The 7,598-nt window shown below is 41.0% G+C and overlaps 1 long non-coding RNA gene across 1 annotated transcript in view; it reads right to left on the reverse strand.

Annotated features, from left to right (window-relative positions):
• Window positions 1-622: 622 nt before the first annotated feature.
• LOC125485945 overlaps window positions 623-7,598 on the reverse strand; it is a 20,225-nt gene continuing 13,249 nt past the window's right edge. Inside the window, exon 2 of the long non-coding RNA XR_007264658.1 lies at window positions 623-1,301. This is a non-coding gene — a long non-coding RNA (uncharacterized LOC125485945). The remainder of the gene's footprint in view (window positions 1,302-7,598) is intronic.

The following is a 7,598-nucleotide window of genomic DNA, read 5'->3' on the forward strand; positions in this document are numbered from 1 at the left end:
TAAGTGTGAATTAAATCTAACAACTTAATCCAAGGGTAACACAGCAGTGATGAACATTGGAATGGCAAGGTCAGGAGCTAGACTTGTGATGTATGCAGCATGTCTGATATGTGTCTGCAAAGCCAGTGACATATATTGCTAATTCACAGGAATACTTGGTTAAAGGTCATAGTTACATATTACCCAAAAGATAACCTATTTCAGAGGGTGGTCAGCCTACAGAACGGAATTGAAAGGAATAGTTCAGCAGAGGAGAGTCAGGCTGCAGTACTCTCTGGACCTGCTCTAACATTATTAGCCATCCTACAGGAAACTTACTTTTTTGTGACAACCCAATAAAAAAAATTTAGATGACATGATCTGACACTTCAAAATTTGGATTATACCCTGAGGGACAAAGTGATTAACTGCTGAGGGAGGTATAGGATGACCAGTGTAGGCCTGCCGTAGAAGGGAGAGTTTCAGAATTCTAAAACATTGAGACGATAATGAGATGGGAATGCTGTAGAGATGGGCAGGAACGAAAACAGAAATTGCTGGAAAGACTCACCAGGTCTGGCAGCATCTGTGGAGAGAAAGCAGAGTTTAGGCAGAGAAGGAAAAGGCTTTGCAGAGATCAAACTGGCAATGAATAATTTTTATTGATGTAGTAATAGAGCAATCATAGAGAAACAAATCGACTACCGTTAGAGAGAGCAGACAAAACACGACAAAATTAAGAAGGAATAATAACAATAGCAAATTGTTCTTGTGTCACCAGAGCATTATTGTAGGTATCTGTTGCCTACACTTAAACGTATATTTTACTTGCATGTAAAGATATTATTATCTATGCCACATATAGGTAATTATATTGTGTATCACTTGTAGATGATTGTTTCCGTGTCATCTGAGCACAGCAGGGCCCCATTTTAAGTTGATTCAGTTAACATTGTTTCACATTGACATCATTAATTAAATAGTGACAATATATTCATTTAAATTGAGAGTTTCAATTAAACATTGTTTGCCACAAGCTTCCTGTTCTGTGGCCTGCCTGATCTGAAGTCATTGCTTCCACTACATTCAGTCCTGAAGCCCCCCTGGCCTTCCAGTGGTTTCTAACCCTGCCCTGTCCTCAGTCACACTTCTCCACCTCAGCTCTTACTCTTGCCTTCTGTTCTTATCTTTAAAGTTTCCAGTGCCATGCTCTCCTGGCTCCCATTCCGAACTTGTACTGGAATATTGGGTCCCTGGTGTGGCAGTGGTTGGTTGGTGCAGTCCTGCACTTCAGTTGTAACTGTTCTGTCCACCTTCTGCCACTGGATGGAAATGGAAAAATTAAAGATGGGTGTAATTTTAACATATATTTACAGTAGTTACATTCATGTTAGATTTATTCTATATTTTAAAAGTTGTCCTTTTTAATGGTTGTGAATGCAGGCATCTCAACTTAATACTTTAATGTTGTTTTCTGCTAAGAAAGTTCTAAAGTATTTAACTATACAGTATTTCTTTTATATTTAATGATTTATTTTATTTTCCAAGCCATGTGCAGTGTTGAACATTTAGAAACAATTTCTTGAATCTGAACATTGTTTCTTCCAACCAAAAAATGCTCTATTCCTTAACAGTGTCCAAAACAAGCCTATCTCTAAATCCTTTCTGACTCCAAGTCTCTTTGAAATCTTATGTCAATACTGACTTCTGTTTCACAAGATTGAGCTGCAGATTCCAGCTAATACTAAACTGTAGGCTGCACAAGATTCATCTGTAACAGAGTTCACATGTAGAACTCTGTTCTTTCCTTTTTTTGTGAATATAGAAGTCCCCATTTAACCATTACAGTTTAATTTTTTAAAAATGTATTTTTAACTTAACTTTTGGTTGTCACTGGCAAGGCCAGTATTCATTATCCATCCATTAGGACTCGAGTGGTGAGAAAGTTTCTTGAACTACTGCTATCCATGTACTAGGGCAGGATTCCCAGACTTTGGTCCAGCAATATTGAAAGGAATAGTAATAGTGTCCAAGTCATGATCATCTGACTTGGAGAGGAACTTGCAGGTGGTGGGGTTCCCATGCATCCATTGCTTTTTGTTGTAAGTGTACCTTGCCTTTTAAAGGGTTTGCATTTGGATTCAATTGATTGTCTTGGGTTTACAAGCTGCACACCAAAATCGGTTGGTTTGCTTGATAACTCGTGCTTCATAATTTGTGATGTGCTTTACTGTTTGAAATAAACCCATCTATTGAGTTAATCAATCCCTTAAGATAATTAAATGATTATTAGATCATCATCATCAACGTGACATGGTGGCAGTGGTGGAAAAATAATTGTGTTGATGAGGCCTACCTTGCTTGAACAGGCAGCAAGGAATTTCATCTACAGGTGAGGGGATACCTTTTCTAAACTCACAAAGGTGGGTGAAGAACTGGAGGAGAATGAAAGGAAGTAACATGAGCCAAAAACTCTGTATCTACAATCCAATGAAAAGTCGCAGGTTTACAGGAAAATCAAGAGCAACTCACTCATAAAAGAGATTAGGCACAGCAGGAACAGCTACAGAAACAGTGGCTTGAACGTAATGTTATCCTGTAGAAAATTACAGAGCTGTAAAAACAGATTACACAGTGTAATTAGTGATTGTAATGAGGTCAGCCAGCTGGACCTCATAGAGTATGAGCTCCATGATTGGGGTTATTAATCTGGTCTGGAGAGTCCTGACTGACAGATAAAGAGAGGAGTGTCGGACATCCTGTCACTCTGGCAGCTGGCTCTGAGGAAACTGGATCAGTGTCAAGGTTTCTCAACATTTAAACATAGGGTGACTTGGGGATGGGACACTGGACTCTACGGAGTTATTTCACTGGTGACAAGAGTAGGATTAATGATGTAACCATGCAAAAGCACCTACTAGCTGAAGCCCAACTGCACTTCAAACAGATACTACAACTGGATTTATCATTGGTAAATGCAGCAAGTGGAGCATATGAGTTGCAGGGTATTCTGATGGAAGTGGATACTGTTGCCAGTCTGACTGAGCTAGGGCAACGTCACTTGAGTGAAGGCAATTGCATAGCCACACTCAGGACATATCCTGAACAGAGAGACACTAGGTCAACCCACAGCCAAACCTTAGAACAAAGCCAAGCCTTGGCTAAATGCTTAACATTTTCTTCAGAATCCGAGTGGGCAAGCCATTGTAGTTGCTGCTGGTATGCGGACTTGAGACAGTGAAAGAGTCTCACTAGACCTAAATTGAATAAGTGAACTCATGGGCCTATATCCATGTGAGTGCACAGGCTGGAAAGTCCAACCACATCTGGGCTGGGGCAGTTAAATTGATTACCAACGTCCAAATCAAAATAAGCGTCTGGTTAAATGGTCATCTGTATCTAATGGAGGTCGATGCCAGTCTGGTTGTTTCAGTGAGCACAGAACTAGCCATTAGAAAAATTCACTCTGGATTTCAAACCTTAGGTTTGCACAAGACCTCCGCTAAACTGAGAAGCTATACTGGGGAACCTTGACAGATTAAGAGTACAACTTTGTCTCCAGTCTCTTATGAGAAACAATTGGTTCAGTTACGAATAATTGTAGTAAAAGGCCCGGGCCCAAGCTTGATGGGGTGCAATTTGTTGAGAAAGCTTCACGTAGATTGGATCAACGTTTTTTTTAATCAAAAATGGCTGCCTGAGCGAAGTCCTAATTAAATACCCGGAAAGCCACCTTGTGTGTTGACCAGGAAGCAATTCCACAATTCCACAACACCAGGCAGAAATCAGATGGCAGGAAAGCAAAGGAATCATCAAATCAGTACAGATTTTTGGAATGGGTAGCACCAGTCGTACCGATGGGTGGTTTGCCTTTGTGGGGATTTTAAACAAATGGTAAACTGCTTTTAAATACCTAATCTCTCACATGGAGGATTTATACTGGTTGGGGTGGGGGATGTCCTGCACAAAGCTGGATATGAGCCATGTGTACTTGCAATTGTGGTTAGATGAGGATTCACAGAGATATGCTACAAATAATACCCATAAGGGTTTGTACCAATATACAAGACTGCCAGTGCAATATTTCAGCAGATGATGGAGAACATTTTACAAAGGCCACCTCAGGTTGCCATTTATCTAGATGACATGCTAATAACAGGGAAGACCAACAAGGAGCACTTAGAGAACTTGGACTCAGTCCTTAGGTGTTTCTTCTAGGTGGTCATATGCCTTAGAAGGGAAAATGTGTGTTCTAGGCACCCCAAGTGACCTACTTGGGCTACAGAATTGACAAGACCAGGTTACACCCATTGGAAGATAAAGATAAAGTGAGGATGATCAAAGGTGCCCTGGCTCCCACATCTCTACTGGAGCTAAGGTCTTTGCATGGGCTGGTAAACTGTTACAGAAAGTTCATTCATAACCTGGCCTCCATCCTGGCACCTTTCCATCAGTTCTTAAAAAGGGGTCAGCCTTGGAAAAGGTCGCGTAGCCAAGTCATGGCTTTCAGGGAAGTGAAGAAATAGATATCATCCTCTAAGGTGTTGCCACACTATGATCTCAAGTGAGATCTGGTATTGACATGCAATGTTTCCCCATATAGTATCAGGGTATTATTAGCTCGTAGGACCATCCATCATTCAACTATAGGGATAGCTCCAACAAAGTTGCTAATGGGGACAAGACACCGTACCAGGTTAAACCTGATCTTCCAGGACTTGGGTGAGGGTGAAATGGCATTAGGAACACCAGTGTCAGACACAAGTTTCTGTTAAGCAAGAGAGACAGTTTACTTCACAGGACTAAGTTTGGTGTCAGAAGCATGGGACTGGCCCTGCATGGGGGTAAGAGGTATGGTTGATGCGAGGTCACGTCTGGTGACGTACAAAGTTCAGGTAAGTGCGACGGTTCTGAACAAGCACATGGACCATATGAAAGCTGTAAACTCGCAAATGATATGGGAGCAAAACATGCCCAGCTCCTCGATAGCCTTTCTGACTGTTCTGGAACACATGGGTTCTCTATTTCCATCAAGCATTGAAGAGACCCTGGAATCTGAGATAGACACGACAGATGTCGCTTCCTCGATGCATTTGCTGCTTGTAGAAGAGAAAATTTCCTCTGAGATGCTTTGAGCATGAGAGGCGAGCTATTGTGCATTAAATGCTGTCCGTATCAGAGGCAGAGTTGGAGGAACGTGGCCTGGTGCTAAAATGCCCCAGGAGGAGCTACAAGAAAGAGAACCAGCCTATGTTCTCAGACTCGGGGGGTGGGGGGGGAGGGGATGTAGTGATTGTAATGAGGTCAGTCAGGTGGACCTCATAGAATTTGAGTTCCCTGATTGGGGCTGTTAACCTGGTTCAATCAGGGAACCCTGGCTGGCAGATAAGAACGGAAGAGTCAGACATCCTGACGCTGTAAGAACTGGCTCTGAGGGAGCTGCATCAGTGTGAAGGACTCTCCGCATGTAAATAAAGGGTGACCTGCTGACAGGATACAGGTCTCTGTGGAGTTATTTGACACAGCACACACAACAGGGGAGATGCAAATCTCTTATTTGATAGTCTTTTCAGAAATAGCTGCCAACAATGATGCTCTAGTAAAATAACTTAAGCAGGACTCAGAGGAATCCACACATCCACTGAAGCAGCATATGGATGAAATCCAGGCTTGAAATAAAACAAAATGTGAAAAAAGAGACTGGACAATTATTACAGCAAGCTGCGAAGAAGGAAAATATGCTGGACCAACAAAAGGCTAAAACTTTAATAGAACTGCAAGAAGCCAGAATGTAAAACCAGAAGCTTCAAAATGAACTGTTGGTTTGCTACAAAACAAACTGTAGATGCCAAGAAGGATTGAACCATCTGAAACAGCTTCAGGAACAAGGTAAACCAGTGACTAATTTGGTATAGAACTTATCTGTGGTGTATCAGAATAAGCAAATACTGGAATGGTACTGTAGTCAATGAAAGCAAAGTTTAACCCCTCCAGAAAATGTCACCATCTCATGATCTGGACATATCAGCAAATTTTTTACAATGTATAAACTCTTATAGGCTCATTTGTTGTTGTAAATAATTCCATTTTTTGGAAAGGAGAACCATGTTTCGTGTGTGTGTAATACAACCATTGAGAGTGCTTGCTCTCACTCTGATAAAATATAGATCTTCAATTTAATTTTGGCCTCCATTCTATTACTGTATATGCAGCTGTTAATTCACATAAAGCTCCTATAACTATAAAAGCAGGCATGAAATCAGGGAGGTTAATGCAGGACAAATTAGTGCGTTCAATTCCAAATAAAGGGCATGCTGTGAGGATTGTAATTCCAATTCAAGTGATTTCAGTGCTGAGATAGGGCTGTGGCATTTTCTAACCAGAAATGTAATGCTAATCCTCCAGGTTGGATTTTGAGCCTCTGCAATCCACAGGAAAAATGCATAAATCTTCTCTATTGATCTGCTTTTTAAAATGTTTGGTCCTTTGGGGTAGCTGCTGCTTGCTCAACCTCTGGCTAGAAACATAGCACTACCTCATAAATGTGCCATAGATACAAAACATAGAAAACAATTGGGGGCGATGGAAATCAGAGGTTTTATACCTCTTTGTAAGCTGGCATTTTACTGAGACTAAAAGGAATTTTTATTATCCTGTAGGAAATTGCAGACCAGTATTCAAATCAAATAGTGCATGAGGATACTCTCAAATATAATCATATGGTGCATGAGGGGCTTTCTATTCCCTATCTTATCTAATTGTGAATCAATTCAGTATCACCCTGTTTGGCTGCTGGTGCCAATGAAATACAATGGCAAAACTAATGGGATGGCTCTGTTTGCTTTGATACATACAGCTTTAATCTTCCACAGTGCTAATCTCAAGAGATTCAGGTTTAGTCAAATAACATAACTCATGACAAAAGTACCTGTACACAGTGACTGGCACCATAGCATGAGGCCTTTATGAATGTTCCTGGAGTGACATTTTCAATAACTCTTGATATATGAAAGGTTGAGCAGCAGGGGTGAAACATCATTTCAGCTGCTTTGCGTCCAGATTCCATTGTGACCCTGTCAATTGGTATGAATTAAAGCTGTTTACCCTGTGTTGCGCTCCAGCCAAACAGAAATATTAGTCTGACCTCAAAGGCTGTCAGAATTGTTCTGGGCCTTTGTACCTATTGTTTGCAGTCATGTAATGGAATAAAATGGGAGAAAAGGGGCTTTCCTCCAGGGAGTATGGATAAAAATGTCAGGATGTTTTATTTGTACATGGATAACTTAAAACCAGTACCTCTGTCCATTTGGGAGAAAACATTTTATTCTTGTGACAGTACAGTGGCTGGCTCATAGAGTCTTTGTATTAATTTCTGTTATATAGAAGGAGGTACAGCAGCCGCAAGGTTCTATCGAACCTACCACCCACTCCTTTATGTTTGCTTGGTACCTAATGTTTTCATTTTACAAGGCTTGTCATGAAAGAATTGTTAAAAATAAAATAAAGGCAACTGGCAAAGTTTGAGAGATAGTAGGAACTGCAGATGCTGGAGAATCTGAGATATACAAGGTGTAGAGCTGGATGAACACAGCAGGCCAAGCAGTATCAGAGGAGCAGGA

Source organism: Rhincodon typus, chromosome 24 (genome assembly GCF_021869965.1).
Source record: "Rhincodon typus isolate 14 chromosome 24, sRhiTyp1.1, whole genome shotgun sequence".
In the NCBI taxonomy this organism is placed as follows: domain Eukaryota; kingdom Metazoa; phylum Chordata; class Chondrichthyes; order Orectolobiformes; family Rhincodontidae; genus Rhincodon; species Rhincodon typus.